This window comes from Pteropus vampyrus, unplaced genomic scaffold (genome assembly GCF_000151845.1).
Source record: "Pteropus vampyrus isolate Shadow unplaced genomic scaffold, Pvam_2.0 Scaffold87, whole genome shotgun sequence".
NCBI lineage: Eukaryota > Metazoa > Chordata > Mammalia > Chiroptera > Pteropodidae > Pteropus > Pteropus vampyrus.
In genome coordinates this window covers 899,810-919,196 of record NW_011888868.1, presented here as the reverse complement: position 1 = coordinate 919,196, position 19,387 = coordinate 899,810, and the positions used below count along the sequence as shown (strand labels likewise).

Here is a 19,387-nt window from a genome sequence, read left to right as displayed (position 1 = left end):
GGGAGAGATGGGGGAGGTAGAGGGGATAAAGGGGGTCAAATATGTGGTGACGAAAAGAAATCTAACTATGGAAAGTGAACACCCAGTGTAAATGTATATATGTCTTACTGTTAAAGTGTACAGCTGAAACTTATTGAATTTCATTAACCAATGTCACCAATAAATAAATAAATAAAGCCCAGAATTAATTAATTGATTAATTAATTAAAAAATTTAAAATTTTAAATTGAAAAAACAATACTTCAACTTACCCCAAGGTTCCTCAGCATTGGCACTATTGACATTTTGAGCCAGATAATGCTTTTTGGGGGGTGGGAGACTCTTATACACCATGAGATGTTTAAAAATATCCCTGACCTCTACCCAGTAGACACCAGTAACACCCTTTTCTTTGCTATTCACCAGAAATGTTCCAGACATCACCAAATGTCCCCTGGTTGAGAAATGTTGCCTTGCCTAATTGACATTTATAGAATACTACCCCCGAATGTACAGCACTTTCAAGTTTCATAGGAGTTTCACTAAAACAGACAATGTCTCAAGAGATTTCAAAAGACTGAACTTATGCAAAATATATTCTCTGACAAAAATAAAATTAAATTAGAACTCAATAAAATATTTATCTTGAAAATCTCTAAATTAAATGAAATACAAATTATCTATATTTATTGAACACAATTTATGTACTTATCCTAGAAAAGAAAAAAAGTTTAAAATCAATCACGCTAGATTCCACTTTAAAAACTAAAAATGGAAGTACAGATTAAATCCAAAAACAATCACTCCTTTTCTTCTCCTGCTTCCAGCCCCTGGCAAATACCATTTTACTTTTTATCTATGATTTTCACTACTCTAGAGTAGAATCATGCAGTATTTGTCTCTTTATGACAGACTTAATTCACTTAACATAAAGTCCTCAAGGTTCATCCTTGTTGTGGCATATGTCAAAATGTTCTTCCTTTTTTAAAGCTCAATAATATTCCATTGTATGCTTTGTTTATACAGTCATCTGTCAATGGACACTTTGGTTGCTTCCACTTTTGGGTTGTTGTGGGTAAAGCTTCTATGAACAGAGATGTACAAAATGTCTCTTTGAGACCTTGCTCTCAATTATTTTGATGAAATTTATAAATCACATGGTAATTATATCTTTAATATTTTGAGGAATCCCCACATTGTTTTCTACAACAGCAGCACCATTTTACATCTCCACCAAAAGCGCACCAGGGTTCTAATTTCTCCACATCCTCACCAGCATTGGCCTTTTTCTGTTGTTTGTTTTCTTTTATAATAGCTGTCATAATGGGTGTGGGATTGTATCTTATCATGGCTTTGATTTGCAATTCTCTAATGATTGATGATTTTGAGCTTCTTTTATGTAATTACTTGCCATTTGTGTGTGTGTGTGTGTGTGTGTGTGTGTGTGTGTGTGTGTGTGTGTATTTGGTGAAATGTCTATTCAAGTCCCTTGCCCATTTTTTATTGTTTTTGTGTGTGTGTATGTGGTTGTTTTTGTTGCTATTCTTGTTGACTTGTAGGAGTTTTCTCTTTTTTTTCTTTTTTTTTTAGCAGTTTTCTATATATTGTGGATAGTAATCCCTTATTAGAGATGTGATTTGCAATTATTTTCTGCCATTCTCTGCATTGCCTTTTTACTCCATCGATTGTAAATTAAATGAAATACAAATTATCTATATTTATCGATAAGCACATCCGCCTTCCCGAGGCTTGGGGAAAAATAAGATCCTGAAAGTCAGTTTTCCTTAGAGACCCATTCAGAATGTTCCATATCAACCTCTAGAACCTAGTTCATTCTCAGGCTTATCCTTTTCTTTCTAGCTCTTTGGGTTTTTTTGTTTGGTTTTTATTATTTATTATGATTATTTATGCCTACAGCACCTGGTCTTCCTAGGTGGTCTCCTATCTAAGTACTAACCAGGCCCAATCCTGCCTAGCTTCTGAGATCAGACATCGGGCTTATTCAGGGTGGCATGGCCGTAGACCATGGACTATGGCTCCACTGGGTCGTGAACCCAGGACCTTCTGTGTATAAAGTGCTAACAGCTACACTGTGGAACCATGTCCTCTTTCTAGTTCTTTGAAAAGTTGTCCACAGTTCTGAGCCAGTTTCCCTGAAAAAAAGGAAAAGCAAGTACCTCCAGTTACGTACAGACTAGAAAGCTGACTTGGGGAGAAAGTAACTTTTCTCCACACCTCTGCCCTCCCTGCACTAGGGCTCGCTCCTACTCAGCATGGCCAGAGCCTTCTTCTTTTACCCTGGTGCAACCTCACGCTGCAGTCTTCTGTGGCCCAGGCTGGAGCACTGCTTCAGGGACTGACTAATCCAGTGAAGTTATCCAGGCTAAGATCCAAATGAGCCATAACGGCTTAATGGATTCTGCCTTCCATAAAACACTTGAATTTTAATTCAGTCTTAGTGCTTTAGGCCAAAGGAGGAAGTAATCGAGTCTCATGAGTCATGGCAGGTCATCGGAAGGAGGAGTCAGGAATGTGGGAAAGATCTTCTTAGTAGTGGTTTTAGTATTAAGCAACAGCTAACAAACTGGAAGCACTGGAAAATTAAAGGGACATCAGTGTCCAGCAAGGGTCAAAGATTTCAAAAGCACATCTCAACACATATCATACTGAGTACATTGGCCCCACCTGGAAGTATTGAAATAAGTTCTGTCTTATAGGTAACCAACCTTTCCAGTTGGCATGAGGCCTTCTTCATTTTATCACAGAAAGTTTCTTTTCCCAGGAAACCACTCAGTTCCAGGCAAACTGGGATGGTTGGTTTTGCCAGATCTGAGAAACACCTTTGGGATATCCACTCAACCCACCCCTGCCTTTCCAGAGGTCCACCTGTCTCTCCCTTCCACTCACATCCTCATAAGTGGCACTTGCTTTTGCACATCTGACTGGACTAGTTATACCAACTATATAGCCTGACACAATATGGGCCAATTAGAGTCCGATTCCCAGAAACTGAAATTGGAATTCAGAGAGAGCAGCAGCAACAACAATGGCAAAAAGATGAGGCAGAAGAAGTACATTATCCAAGTACTTACCACATGCCAGGTTCTGTTCTAAATGTTCTGCATGTAGTAACTTGCTTAATCTTCACACTAACCTGTGAAGTAAGTGCTACTGTTCTCATCATTTACTTGGAAAAGCTAGGCAACATGCCCAAGGTGGTACCTCTAGCAAATGGTAGACCTAGGGTGAAAATCCAAGCAGTAGGTTTCCAGAATTTTCTCACTCTTAAATATTTAGTCTGTCTAGGTTGACCCCTCTATTCAGTTTCTACTACAAGCATACTTAAGAAATAGTCAAATCTGGGCTGGGCACCAATGTCTCTAGAGTAGCAGAGAAAACCAGCATGTGTGTAGGAGACAGGGACAGACTCGGACAGAGAGAGAATGATTCACATACCCCCAGGGCTGGGAGGCCCCCTCACACCTGACCATATCCAGGCTTGGTTCCAGGCATGACTAGGTTTGGGCACACCTTCTGCCCATCAGCTCTGTGAACCCTTACATTTTGTGTTGAAGTTTGTTGGACATTTTCTGGTTCTGAAAACCAAGCAGTCCAAGTTTAGTGAGACTAAGAGTTGGTAAGGCATGGTGATTAAGAGCAGGCTAAAAATGAAAATAAACTGGCTGAGCACAAATCACAGCTCTCCACTGCCTACCCGAATGTCCCTGGACAAGTTTTGTGACTACTTGAGCTTCAGTTTGCTTCTCTGTAAAGCAGAAGCACAATTTCACCCTCATACTGGTTCTTGGGAAGACTTAGAAGACTTAGTGAGATAAATTCTGCCGAAGAGATATTTGTCTCTTTGTGAGCAGGGTCTCCTTTCTTCCCTGGAAGTTTAGAGTTGTCCTGCTCAACTCTGGGTAGAAATGGCAGGGAAAGCCAAGGGTTTCTTTGAAGCAGTCTCTGAATCTCTGGGAGATTCATCTGGGGTTGGTCATCACCTCTGCCTGACATCCCTGAGAGACAGCAGATGCCCCAGGGGCATGATGAAACCAGAGTTCTTCAATTTGAAGCATGAAGGACTAGAAAAGCTGAATTCTTTGGCCCAAGTGGAAATGAGTACTTGAAGAAGGCTTATTAGCAGGAGACAAAGCTGGAGCAAAGACCAACCTGTGCCCTGCCCCTCCTTGCACCCCCCAGTATTTCCAGTCCACCCACAGTGACAACTGTGCTCACTAGAAAGATGCAGCAGTGGCCTAGAGGGAACACCCACACACACACACACACACAAACCTAGAGACCAAAATGAAGGTAGAAGCCTTTAAAGTTAGATCCAGGGCAGTGGTTCTCACTATGTGCCCTGGACCAGCAGTATCAGAAGCACCTGGAAATATTTTAGAAATGCAGATTCCTAGAACTACTGGATCAGAAACCTGGGGGTGAGGACCTAATACTCTGTGTAAGCCCTCAAGACAATTCTGACACAGGCTCAACTTTGAGAGCTACTGATCCAGAAAAATGGCAAGAGAACAATGGCTTGTCACTGAGAGTCAGAAATTCAAGATTCAAAGATTGTAACCAGACAAGATCTCTGACTATGAGAACGTCCTGAAGCAAATAGACGAAAGGCCAAACCTGGCTGACCACAGCCTGTACACACTCCAGCCCTACACTTGCAATATCCAAACCAGCAGGAAGTGGGCAGTGCTCCAGCCTGCAGACAGAGGCCCCCAGAGCCTAGATCCAGGACTTCAAAAAGGACAGTGACCACAGAGACTCACAGAGGGCGCTGCAGTGGCTGCCAATGGGCTGGCCCTGGAACAGGACCCTCCGCACCCCTCCTCAGTCCTGTGTGCCATGGGACTGTGATAGCAGTGAATGCATCCTTGTGCTCCCCTTCTCCAACAGGTAGAATTTTTGTTCTTAACAGCTGTCCTATTCTCACTACACTATTGTACATCGGGTGTGCCAGGCTGAATAGCAACTGTTTCAACCACAGGTGGCTGAAACAGAAGGCATTCCACATAGATATGATGGATTAGTGTCCAGATACTGAGATCTTGGATCATGGTGCCAGAGGTGATGACATTTCAGCCTTGTCTCCCTTTGGGGAGTTTCCCATGAGTGTGCACACCTTTGAAGGCATATGTAATGAGGACGTTGATAGCCAGGGGGCTACACCCCAGTGGACACTGACAGCTGCCTCCTCTGTATCCATTTAGCCTTCTTGACTAACTTTCATTCAGATATACATCATTTTCCTATCCCATGCTTCAAGGGAAGCCAGCCTGCTTTCCAGTTGCTAGGAGGAGGCAATTGATGTGAAGATAACCCAACCGCCCTCTTCAGAAACTGGCCTGGAATATAGTCCTGCCCAAATAGCCTCTACACTACCAGAAATAAACATGTGGCCCAACTCTGAGAGAGGATCAGCTAGAGCCTTCTGGGCTAGTTTTCTTACTCTTAAGAAAGAGCCACTGGACTTCTTATTCTCTCTTACATTATAATATTTCCTCTCTCTTAGATTAATTCCATAGGCAAAGAAACCAGCCATCAAAATGTCCAGGTGTCTCTCATAGAATGGAACCTTGGCGCAGCTGCCCATCTTTGCTCTAAAACTGTAGTCCAGATGATCCCAGTTCATCCTTCAGGAGGGAAATGAGCATATGTGTAGGTAAGGGCTTTTAAATAGGTCCATACTTTTTCCCAGTCCTGGGACTGAGCCTCTCCCTACACCTGACTAATTCCTGATGCCTACCACCTAGGACTTGTGGGTTCCTTGACTGTGCAATAGGCACCTGGGAGGCATATGGGGGCTCTCCATGTCTGTTGGGCTCTCTCTGGAGATTGCTAACTCTGCATATCTCTCAGAGTAGAAGGAGTGCCCACTTTTTTTTGAAAATTGTTGTGATTTGAAGTTTTAAAATGGCCACAGACCAGTCAGTCCTCATTTGGACCCACTACCTAATCAAGTCTCAGGCATCTTCAGCCATCAGGTGTCTTATATTAAAGGGAATCTGGGCCGGATAGCCAGGTCTCACTATGGCAAGAAGTCCAGCCTCTAGTCCCCTCTGAGGTACTATCCACCTACTTTCTGATGCACAGGTAGGTAAAACTCTCCCAGGTGTCCTTATGTAATGTACAGAGGCACTTTTATTCAAGTGTGAATATCCAATTAGTTGTAAATAAAAGGTGAGAGAAAAAAGGAATAACTGATGCTGCCGCGGTGCTGCTATCACTCTTGACCCTAATCTTGACCCTGCACTTGACCCTAACCTTGATCCTGAACATGACCCTCACCTTAAAAATAACCTGACTTTGACCTTCACCTTAATACTGACCCTGCAGCTTTATCCTTAACCTGATTTTGAACCTGACATTCACCGTGACACTGACATCAAATGTGATCCTGACCTTCACTTTGACTTTGACCTTGAACCTACTCACACCCTGATTATTATCCTCACTCTGAATTGATGTGTGTAAGTGCACTCTATGACGTTCTCACAATGATGAAATCACCTAAAGATGCATTTCTCAGACCCTATCCCCAACATTAAGTGGCACATGACTTTATTTAAATTGATTCTAGGTACGTGTTCAGCAAAGCTGGAGTGAGATCAGACCCAACCAGCGATTCTGGCATCCTGTGTCCAGTGGCCAGCATCTCATAGGTGAGCAGAGGCCTCTTTCACATGCCTCTTTCTGTCAGCCCCTCAAGCACCATCTCCACACACTTGTTTCATGCACAAGCTGCCCTTAGGAACAGATTGTGATTGAAAATGCACAGCTTCTGTTTCTTTCCAGACAAGGGCCTATTGCATGAGCTGAGTTTTGGTTGGCTCCTAGGGGGACAGTAAGGAGAGCTCATTCACGTCAGCAACAGCCTGTGCCTCCAGGATCTGGGGTAGTTGTCCTTTTCTCCAGCTTCCTGAATCAAGAGATGCTGATCGGTGAGGCCAAGAGCATGGTCTCAGCCCCAGGTGGGCTGACTGGACCCTGCTTTAGGTCACGGGTCTGGACCTCCCTTACATTAGGTTGTCTTGTTTACCCAGGGCACAGTCACCGAAGCCCAAAGTTTGTGCAGGGCTCAGGAATCACCATCCCCAGCAGGCAGTGGGGTCAGGGTAGGGGTTATGAGGTTATGAGGTAGTGGACAGAGTTTCAGAGTAAGATTAATTTTGGCCGGGTCTTGGCCCCACCAAGTCACTCTTCCTCCACAAACTTCTGTGAAAACAGTAAACCCTGTTCAGAATGCTCAGCTACCAGCAACCACTGTGATGGTAGAAATGTTGATGATGATGATGATGATGATGACGATGATGATGAATCGACCCCATCCTCCTGGGCAGCACTGCACTGGTATGGACTGCCCCCATGGGATACCACCACTTCCAGTCCTCCATAGCACCCTCCCACTACCAACTCTAGGACCTTTTCCTGGGGGTGAGCTCAGCTCTTGCACTTGTGGGTCATCACTCTTTCCATCTCAACCTTCTCCTGATTCATCTCAAAGACAGAAACCCAGTAACAGAGTGAGGATGGTTATAAAAACCTCCCCACTCTTGGAACACATAACCCTAGCTGAGTTCCACTGTCAGTGTTATCATTTGCTGGTGACAGAACTTCTAGCTACAGGATCCCCAGCATGTAGCATGGTGCACATGACCACAAAGCAGATCTTGGAGAACCTCACTGCAGGGCTCCACCTGGACCAACATTAACTATCAAGACCATTGTTCACTCAGTGGATGAGGGTTTATGAGTACCTGGGATGTCCCATGATCTTTCCAGTGCTCTGAAGACACTGAGAAGATCCCTCTCAGGGACAGCGATTAAGGAATTCCTGGTCTGGAGGAAACAGATACATTCAGACAATATGATGTGGGAAAGGGTGAGCCTGATACCAAGAGAAGGATGACAACTTGACCTGGACAAGCTAGAGACTTCTCAGAGGACAAGTTGAGCTGGCATTTGAAGGGATTTTTCCAGGCAACAGGAAAAGTAAGTATGAAAACAGGTTCTATCATGAGTGAGTCATCTTATTTTCAAAGAATACCCCAATTTTGTTGCCATTATTATATCTAAGGTGGCTGCTGAGAAAGTTTGTCCAAAATGTTCATATGACCTCCCAGAAAATGACAGGTGTTGGTGAGGATGTGGAGAAATTGAAGCCCTGTGCATTGCTGGTAGGAAAGTAAAATGGTGCAGTTGTTGGGGAAAACAATTTGGCAGTTTCTCAAAAACTTAAACATAGAATGATCACATGATACGGTAATTCCACTTCTGAGTATGTGCCCAAAAGAACTGAAAGCAGAGACTGAGATACTTGTACACCAGCATTCAAAATATTATTCACAATGGAAAAGTAGAAACAAGTCAAATGTTCATTAACAAATAAATGGATAAACAAAACGTGATATATACCTTTGATGTAGTATCATTCAGCCTTAAAAAGGAATGAAATTCTGACGCATGCAACAACATGAATGAACATTGAAAATATTATGCTAAGTGAAATAAGCCGGATGGCAAAAAGACAAATATCATGTAATTCTATTTCTATGAAGTATCCATAAAAGATAGATTCATAGAGATTTAAAGAACAGAGGTTGCCAGAGGCTAGGAGTAGGGCGAATGAGGAATAATTATTTGGTGGATACAGAGTTTCTGTTTGGGATGATGAACAAGTTATGGAAGTGGATAGTGGTGATAGTCACACAAAATTGTGAATATACTCAATGCAACTGAATCATACACTTCAAAATGGTTCAAATGGTAACTTTTGTGTTATGTAATTTTTACAATAAAAGTTTTAAAAACTCTTTCTCAGAACTGGTTCTGAAATAGTTACATGTAATATGGAAGAAGGCCCCTCTCTCCTAGAGCAAGAATTAGCCTTCTTCTTCACACTGGTATTACACACATGAGGCTTTTTTCATACACACCCAGCATGATCTCCCAACGTGATGAAGTCCACATGCATCTGGCTCACTTGAACTTCCTTCCACTATCCTAGTCCCCTTTTCTACTCACCCCTTTCCACAAACCACAGGCAACCACTCACTGATCTTTTCCATTTCTTTACTTTTGTCTTTTTTAGAAGGTCATATAGTTGGAGTCAAACAATATGTAGTCTATTCAGACCAGTTTCCTTCACTTATTAACATGCATTTAATCTTCATCCATGTCTTTTTGTGGCTTGATAGTTGACTTTTTCCTATGAATAGTAAGTATGCCATTATGTCAATGTATCACAGCTTTGTTATTCATTCATCTATTGAAGGCCATCCTGATTTCTTAAAATATTTGGCCATTATAAATAGAGCTGTAGTACATGACTTCATACTGGTGTTTATTAGTACCTGTTTTTTTAAAATTAAGGTATATTTAACCATTAAGACTTGTATATATTTAAGGTGTATGATTTAGTGATTTGATATACATAAACATTGCGAAATAATCACCACATTGATTATTTCCATTTCTTCAGATAGTTACTTTTTGTGTGTGTTTGCGTATAGTGAGAACACATATGATTTACCTTGTTAGCAAATTTTACATATATAATATACTGTTAAGTATAATCACATTGCTGTACTTTAGATCTCCAGTATTTATTCATCTTGCATAACAAATTTTGTACCCCTGGACCAAAATCTCCCCATTCGCCCCCTACCCCCTGTCCCTGGTAACCATCATCCTATTCTGCTTCTATAAGTTCAACTATTTTAAATTCCATATAAAAGTGTGATCATACACTATTTTTCATTCTGCATCTAGATCATTTCACTTAGCATAATGTCCTCTAGGTTTATCTACGTTGTCCCAAATGGCCGAATTTCCTTCTTTTTCATTGCTGAGTAATATTCCATTGTGTGTGTATACCACATTATCTTTATTTATTCGTCTACTGACAAACATTTAGGTGGAGTCAATATCTTAGCTGCTGTAAATAATGCTGCAATAAACTGAGAGTGCAGATATCTTTTTGAGGTACTGATTTCATTTCCTTCAGATAAATATCAGAAGAAGAATTTATGGATTATATAGTAGATTTATTTTTAATTTTCTGAGGAATCTCCATAGTAACTGCACAGTTTACATTTCCACCGACAGTGCACAAGGTTTTCTTTTTCTCCAAAGTGAGCATTTTCAGTCTGGGGAGGTCATCAGTGATGCCTCCACAGAACCTCCTGGCTGGTTCCTCCTGGGTCTCCCAAACCTCCCAGCATCACTGCCTCAGAAGAGATCAGTGGGCAGAAGAGAACTTTATTCTGCAGAGGGAAGCTGAGGCTGTGAAGATCAGAAGCAGGACCCGTGCAGGGAGGGGCAGAGAGGCACCACCACCTCCTTCAATGCAGTTCCTAAAAGGGCGCTGGAGAATGTAGACACAGCCTGGTTCTGTCTTCAGATTTGTTATCTGAGGAGTCTGGCTTCTTAGGTTTATTCCATGCAGGTGGTTGAGGTCTCGATGAAGTGTTGGCAGTACTAGGGCCCCCCTGGAGGCCTCTGGAGAAACAGCCTCATATCCCTTTGGTCTGGCTCCTCTACACCCATGGACACCTGCTCCCAGATGCACTCTTGCCCTCAAGACACCTGATTCTCACATGCTTTTTAAGTGGCATACACCTGAACTGGCCATTCCTGGGTAAATCAATTTAAGTTAATATTTCATTTTCACTGACTTTATGCCATTATTTAAGTCAAAATGATTCTTATGTATGGAGGACTGAGGTCTCTAAACATAAATGATGGTGGTCTGACATTTTTTCTCTTCTCTTGCCGCCCCCGCCGCCTGATCATGAACTAGAAATAAATTTGAAACTCATGTTGTATATGTTTTGCTGCATATAAGACAGACATTTATATCCAAAATCAAGCATATAAATACATATATCCATCTAGAACATTATTTCCAATTGTCACCTGCTAATAATTAACATATGGTAAATGTTAGCTTTCCATTAAATGCCTACATTGCATATAAGTCCATCTGTATGACAAAAGAATGTGATGTGTTTGGCATGTTCTTTACAAAGACATTCTTTTCTGCTCTCTTTAAAAATAATTTGTTAAATTCTATAATTAATCAACTTACACCTTGTTAGAGAGCTGGCATTTTCAGTGATTATTTTATAAAGGGCAGTGAGCTGTATCACATCCCTCACTTGGCCTCCACACAAGAGCAGCTACGTTAGATCAACATCACTTGCTGTGTGGCAGGTTTCATGTTTGGCCCTGGCTCTGTTTAGCTCCATTTTATAAGATGCTTAGATCTTTGGGTAGAGGACTGTAATCCCACGAGTAAGTTCTTTTGTATCCTACAGAACCTTCCTGTGTTCATCTGCTCTCAAGGAGCACATCTCGGTTTTGGAGAAATGGGAGTTACCATAGAAACCTGGACCCTATTTGATGTCACTGTTGCCTAGCATCAGAATCCTGGACCAGTCCGGACTTGCTCCCCAATTGTTATGTCACTATTCTTGGGTGTGCATAATCACACACCTATTCACAGCTATTCTACAATTTTTGCATTCTTCTCATTTCAGTAAATATTATTCCACAAGCACTGTCTCGTACCAATAAGTGGTTGGCAAAGGTTCCAGAGTGTTCCATTATTTATTTAGTCAGTGCCATGCTGCTGGACATTCAGTTTTTTAAAGCTAATATAAATAACATTGACATTCTTTAAAAAAAAACACTTGTGTAGTGTTTGGGAGGAAAATATCATCTTAATACACATCAAATTGCTTCACCCGACTTCATTTCTCTTTTCCAAATAAAGGGTCAGTTGTGTGGGCTGTCCTCATTCTGAAAGCGCACATTCACATTCCAGAGATGAAGCAGGACTTCCTAGCTGCCTCTAAGGAAATGTGTAATTGTGGAGGTGTATTACTTCAGCAAACAGACCCTGTGTTCTCCCTCTCTAACTCAGACATGAGATCTGAGCACACCCACATAGCATCAGTCCCTCACAGGAGATTAATTGTCACCTGACATGTAGATTACAGCATCCCTAAGATCAAACATTTGGCTAACAAGAATTAGGCACAGCAAGGTGCTCAAGTATGTGCATATGACCAGGTGACACCCAAGTGCGGCTAACCCAGACATCCAGGAAGCCTTTAGGAGCCATATCACACCCAGACAATCACAACGAGGGCGTGGCTTTTCACACAGGTGCACCCCTCAGGCACTGGCTCATGGCCACTTGTTTTCTTCTGTTCTATTCTGCTCTATTCTAAAAAGATCAGCCACAGGATGGCTGGAGCATAGATACTGGAAGGTAGGAGGCTGTTATTGTTGCAGGAGATGTGTGCTGGCAATGGTGATGGGAGGAAGACTGGAAAACTGTCAGCAGCAGATCTGAGCAATCAAAAAGCCCTGTATATGAAACAGGTGGCATCAGGACTGCTTTCTTGGGCCCAGGAGTCCTATTGCTTTATTATTCAGTGAGCTTTGGCTTGATCCTGCCACCTGACATACCATGGCCCCTGTGGGAAAAGAGATTTCCCAGGTCTCTGTACCTTGTGCTTAGCCTGGTACCCTTCTCACTTTCCAAGGAACAAGGGCATCAGAGATTCCTGAAAACTACAAATCAGTTCTTTACAGTTTGCAAGGGAATAACAGTAGAAACAAGACCTCCCAAAGCAGTCCTATCTGAACTCATGGTGTCTCCTCACTGGCAACATTTGTGCATTTGGGAAATGGGGCCTGACTTTTGCTAATTAAGCCTCATCAAAGTTAGTAAGATCAAATTAGGTCTTATATTATATTAGTTGACATCAAATCAAATTAGACATTTTTGACAATCTGAGTTGATAAGAAGGGCTGCCCCACAGGTAAATTTTCCAGAAAATGAGCCATGGTTTATAGAGCAGCAACTCAAAGCCCAGTGACTCTGCTTGTAGCCAAGATCCTCCTATAAACTCCCCTCCCATGGCTCATGTCACACCTCTTGCTGCTGCCAAGTGGTGATCAACCCCAGGGCCTCCCATCCATGGCACTGTACATGGTCTCAGCACAACCAGACAGGCTGCTGGCATGAAAGCCAGAATGGAGAACTAGCATCCAAACCCAGATGTGATCTCTGAGGAGATCTAGTATGCAAAGCAGAGCAACCAAGGTGTATGGTCCCAATGCAGAGAAATGTTCATAGTGCTGAAATGACCCCCAGGTATCTCCCTACCCCACCTCCTCCTGCTGCAAATGGACATTTAGAAATACTGGGTGAGCAACGGGGCTTTAGCCAAAGGACATGGAGGGCAGCAAATTGCTCCCTGCTCTGACTTCTCCCCATTCTGGGCCTATCCATGGTAACATTAAGACATCTTTGGCCCCAACCTCCTATTTCAGGACCAGAGGGGAGGAAACACTTGAAAAAAAACAATTGTATAAAATCGGCATTTTTTTCCAAGATTCTAAGCCACTTCTAAGAAAGGAAAGATCGACAAGGTAAAAACCTCCTCTTAGCCCAGCCCTGCTCAACAGCTCTGGGGTCCAGGGGTCCAGGGAGAAGGGCTTGTGGGGTGGGGGAGGACAACTGCTCCCAAAGGTCTGGGGCATCTCCGTGTCATTTCCACCACTGGGGGAATCATTTTCTCAGCTTATCCTCTAGTATGCAGATGTTTCCCTGTTCAGAGTGACAATCCATCAACCAGAACACATGGGGTTTCTGGTCACCCTGGAGTTGCAGTGGGGCCAGGGGCACCACCAGGCCTATGTTCCTGAGGAGAGCTGCCCTATGGTGAAGGACCCTGGTCCTGATGCATCAGATCTGGGTCTGGATCAGTGCTCAGGGATCTATAGTCAGGGTGGATCTGGATCAGTGGTCCCACTGCAGTTTCCCTCCCAAGCACTCTGTTCGAGAATATAGGGGTCTTTTCTGTCTCCATATCTTCAATCTCAGTGATTGGACTGGGGCCAGGGCCATGGTGGGTGCTCAGACTGGATTCTTTCACTTAACCATGTATATGTAATATTCATCCATGTCCTTGCATCCATGTCCCTACAGAGAGGGAGACACTCTTACAAATGGAGATTTCCTTTAAATGTAAATTTCCCTAATGTAAGGCATCTTCTGTTTTCAGAGATTCCTCTTTGCTGTTTTTCAAAATTAATCAATCCCAAATAATCCTTATTCCAAAGAGGTATATTTAGGGTGGCTTATTCGGCTCCCCTTCACATGGATGTACACCAACTTGCTAATGATTTAATCTAATGAAAGATGTCCTTATTTCTGTACATTTTTAGCCATTATGAATAAAATGGCCCCTACAGCCTGCAGGGGGTGCCCAGGATCAAGTCTCTGACCATGGCATTGCAGGTGCTTGCTCTGTCTGAGGTCTTGGCTTAGCTTCAATACTAAATGGAGCTCAGATTCCTAAGGACCTTCTGGGGAGGAACAACCATGACTTGCCCTTTGGAACAAAGTGGGGTCACAAATGGGTATTAAGAGCTTCCTTTCCTCAGGAGCCAATAGGAGACACCACCACGGGAGGAAAAGGTAAGGAAAAGTGAGGAGAGTCTTCCTTTCCTGTGTGTGGTGGAAGTTAAGGGGCTGTCAGTCTTCAGGACACCCAGTAGAGGGGCTTATGTGGAAAACTGTGGGTATTGTTAGTTATTTTTCGTATGGTGTAAGAGGGTGACCAGTATCATTCTTTTACATATGGCTGTGTGTCTGGTGTTCCCAGCATCATTTATGTGGGATTATTTCTGGGCTCTCCATTCTACTCTGTTGATTGTGTCTGATTTTATGCCAATACTACAGTTTTTGTCATTGGAACTTTGTGATAGAGTTTGAAGTCAGGGACTGGGAATGACCACCGCTTTAATCTTTCTGAAGATTGCTTTGGTTATTTGGGGTCCTTTGTGATTCCCCAGTGTTAGGATTGTTTATTCTATTTCTGGGGAAAATGCCATTGGAATTTTGATAGAGATTGCATTGAATCTGTGGATCACTTTCAGTAGTATGGACATTTTTAGCAATATTAATTCTCCTAATCATGAGCAAGGAATAACTTTCCATTTATTTGTCATTTTCAATTTCTTTCATCAGTGTCTTGTAGTTTTCAGTGTATAGGTCTTTCAATCTCTTTAGTTAAGTTTATATCAGGGTTTTTTATCTTTTTTGAGACAATTGTAAATGACATTGTTTTCTCAATTTCTCTGTCTGATGGTTCATTATAAGTGTATACAAACACAATTGATTTTGCATATTGATTTTGTATCCTGCAATTTTACTAGATTTATCAGTCTCAACAGTATTTTGTTGGAATGATGTGGAAAATTGGGAAATTCAAAAACTCCACTGAGTCTACTGCATCCCAGATTATCCACAACATCCAAGAAACAGTGGCTACTAAAATAATCTTATCACAGTAATTCTTAGTAACATGAACTCCTACAAGGGTGATTAGCTTCATCAGTCTAGGTGAACTGGATCTGTGTGGTGCTTAGCCTCTGTAAGGAAATTTGATGTCCTCTCTGCTTTTCTAGCATGACATTGACATAATTGTTTTGAAAAGTCATTTACTTTCCAGTAACCTCAAAACTGCAGAAAACTTACAACAGCAGTGCAAATACTCTGTTTATCTCCACTCAGATTCCCCAGCTATGTTTGCTTTACTACAGCTGCCATTTTACAGGAAGTATTAGTGTGTTTTATCCAAAACAGGTGCTCTGTCCCAGGGCACCACCACATAACCCCCAAATGAAGAAATCACCATGAATTCAACATTATAATCCAATCTGCAAGCCCACTTCAACTTTCCCCACTTGCCCCAACTATGTGAAAATGTATTTTTCCTTTCTGATCCAGTTTTCTTTTTCTGGAATTGTTCCTAAGACTTTCCCTCATTTTCATCACCTGATGGATTTGAAGCATACAGATGACTCCAATCTGGGTGGATTTTTCTGTATGGCTTCTTTCACCTAGGATGTTTTAAGTGTTCATCTATGTTATAACATGTATCAGTACTTCAGTCATATTTTTCCTGTGATTAAATATACATAACACAACATTTACCATTTAAAGTATTTTAAGTATACTATTCTGTAGCATTAACTACATGCACATTGTTGTACAAATATCCCCACCATCAATCTCCAGGATTTTTTCTTTTTCCCCAAGTTTAACTCTCCATGAAACACTCACTCTCCATTGCCCTTTCCCCTCTACCCCTGGAAACCACATCCTACTTCCTGTCTCTGAATGAGATTTGTCAGGATACCTCATATAAGTCGAATCCTATAATATTTGTCATTCTGTGCCTGGCTTCTGTCACTCAGCATAGTGACTTTAGGTTCGCCCACATGGCATGTGACAGAATTTCCTTATTTTTTTAAGGCTGAATAATATTATATTGTAAAACCTTTTGTTTATCCATTTATCTGTCAATGGAGACTTGAATTTCTTCCAGACTTGGCTATTGTGAATACTACTACTATGAATATGGCTGTACCAATTTCTGTGCAAGTCCCCGCTTTCAAATATTTCTAGTATTTACCCTGAAGTGGAATTGCTGGATGAGACATTGATCCTATGTTTAAGGTTTGGAGGAACTGCCATACTATTTTCTAGAGCAGCTGCACCATTTTACATTATTCCTTTATTTGGCAGAAAAATATTGCAGTTTATAGACCTATCACATTTTGTTTATCCATTCATCTATTGATAGGCATTTAAATTGTTTCTACTTTTGGGCTATTGTGAACAGTGCTGCTGTGAATACATGTGTACAAGTTTCTTTTTAAGCACCTGTTTTCAATTCTTTGGGGTATATATCCAGGAGTGGAGTTGTTGAACCATATGGTAATTTTTTTTTTTTTTTACCAAATGCCAGACTATTGTACACAGACACTATTTGAAATTTGCACAAGCAAAGTTTAAGGATTCCAATTTCTCTACAACATTGCCAGCATTTATTATTTTTAATTTTCTTGATTATAGCCATTCTAATATATGTGAAGGGGTATTCCACTGCGGTTTCAATTTGTGTTCCCATCATGAGTAATGGTATTTAACATCTTTTCATACAATTGTAGACTATTTGTATATCTTCTCTACAGACAGGTCTATTCAAATCCTTCATCCATTTTTAACATTGGATTGTCTGTCTTTTGTTGATGAGTCATAGAAGTTCTCTCCATATTTTGGATAACAAACTATTATCAGATATATAATGTCTAAGTATGTTCTTCCATTCTATGTACTGTCTTTACACTTTCTGGATACCTTCTTTCAATGCACAAAAGTTTTTAATTGTGAGGAAATCCAATTTATCTATTTTTTTCTTGCATTTGTTGTGCTTTGGGGTCAGATCTAATAAACCATTGCTAAATCCAAGATCATGAAGGTTTATCTCTATGTTTTCTTTTGAGAGTTTATAATTTTTCCTCCTATTTAAGTCTTTTATATATGTTGAGTTAATTTTTGTATGTGGTGTGAGGTAATAGTCCAATTTCACTCCTCTTCATTTGGATAACCAGTTGCCTAGCACTATTTGTTGGAGATATCTATCTTTCCAGGTTTATTGTGGTCTGATGTTGTCAAAAGTCAATTGACTATCGATGGATGGGTTTAGTCCTGGGCTCCCAATTCAATTCTATTGATCTATACATAAATCTTTATGCCAGTAACACAATGCTTTGTTTATTGTTGCTTTGTAGTAAGATTTGAAATAGAGAGATGTTAGCCTCCAATTTTCATCTTTTTCAAGACTGTTTTGGCAACTCATGGTCCTTTGAAATTCCATAGGAATATTAGGATCAGCTTGTGCATTTCTTCCCAGAGGTCTTTGAGAATTTTCATAGGAATCACATTGAATCTGTAGACAGCATTATGTACGATTGCCATTTCAACAACATTAAATCTTTCAATCCATGAGAATGAGATGTCTTCACATTTAGATTTTCTTTAACTTCTTTCAGCAATATTTTGTAATTTTTAGTGTACGTGTCATGCATCTTTAATTAAATTGATTCCTAAGTATTTATTAATGTTGATGTTATTTAAAACAGAAATTGTTTCCCTAAATTTGTTTTCAGAATATACATTGCAAGTATATACAAATAAAACAGATTTTTGTGTGTTGATATTTCTCCTGTAACTTTCCTGAATTAATTTACTAGCTCTAATAATTTTTTGTTGAATTTTTAGGAAGAGTATATGTGTGTGTGTGTGTGTGTGTAGTACATGTGTGTGTGTGTGTGTGTGTGTGTGTGTGTGTACATACACACACACACATATATATAATGATGTGATCTGTGGTCTGGAAATAAACATCATTTTACTTTTTTATTCACATAAAGATGCCTTTTATTTTCTATCCTCTTTGTTATGGATAGAACTTCCATAACAAATATTGAACAACAGTGGTAAAAGACAGCACCTTGGTCTTATTCCTGATTTCAGGAGTACACTTTATAGTCTTCACCATTGAACATGGTATTTATTTTCTGTGGGTTTTGTATAATGCTGTTATCATATTGAACAAATTTCCTTTCTTTCCTACTTCCTGAGTGTTTATATTAGGCCATAGCACCAGATTTTGTTTAAAGCTTTTTATGCATCCATTGATAGAATCATGTGTTCTTACTTCACACAATTATTGTGGCGCATTATGTTGCTTGGTTTTAGTATGTTTAACAACTATGGTTTGGAATTTCTGGTGTGGAGACACTTCCTTATGGTGCATCCTGCTTTTAATGTGCTGTTGGTTTCATACTGCTATTATATTTTGGAGGATACTTATATCTATATAAGGAATACTAGTCAGTAGTTTTGTTTTCATGATGCCCATGTGTGACTTTTGGATTGGGGTTGGTGTTAGTGTTTAAGTATGCTAGGGCAGCATCAATGCTAAAGAGAAGGTCCTTAGGCCTAACCCCTCTAGTGTCTTGTGGCAAGTTGTGTGGCTCAGTGGAAAGAACTAGGTGTATGCATCTTGAGGTTTGAATTCTGATTTTGGATTGGCCACTAGCCACTGTGTGACCTTGGACAATGAGGGTGCTGGCCAGAGAAGATCTGAGTTCATTAATTCACTCTTTGCAGGACTGGTCACTTCTTCCTGCCTTCAGTGCCCTCATGTAATCTCTAGCTCTAATAGTCAAAATCTCTACTTTCATTAAAATAGACCAGTCACTTCTAGTCAAAAAAAAAAAAAAGAGTGCTAGAGCTGGGGCTGGGGCTGGATTGTGGGGTTGTGTGTTATGGCTATTGTGGTTTATGGTTGATAGTTATGATTTATGGTTATGATTATGTGTAACAGCTTGTAGTTTATGGTTTATGGTTAGTGTTTATGGATTGTGGTTATGGTTGATGGTATATGGTTTATGGTTATGGCTTATGGCTTTTGGTTTGTAGTTACAGTTCATGGATTGTGATTATGGTCTATGGTATAGT

The 19,387-nt window shown here is 40.8% G+C and overlaps 1 protein-coding gene and 1 pseudogene across 1 annotated transcript in view; both read right to left on the bottom strand.

Moving 5' to 3' along the window:
* TSN (translin) overlaps positions 1–19,387 on the bottom strand; it is a 146,194-nt gene that overhangs the window by 99,158 nt on the left and 27,649 nt on the right. The window lies entirely within an intron of this gene.
* On the bottom strand, positions 1,888–2,003 carry LOC111742181 (annotated as a pseudogene).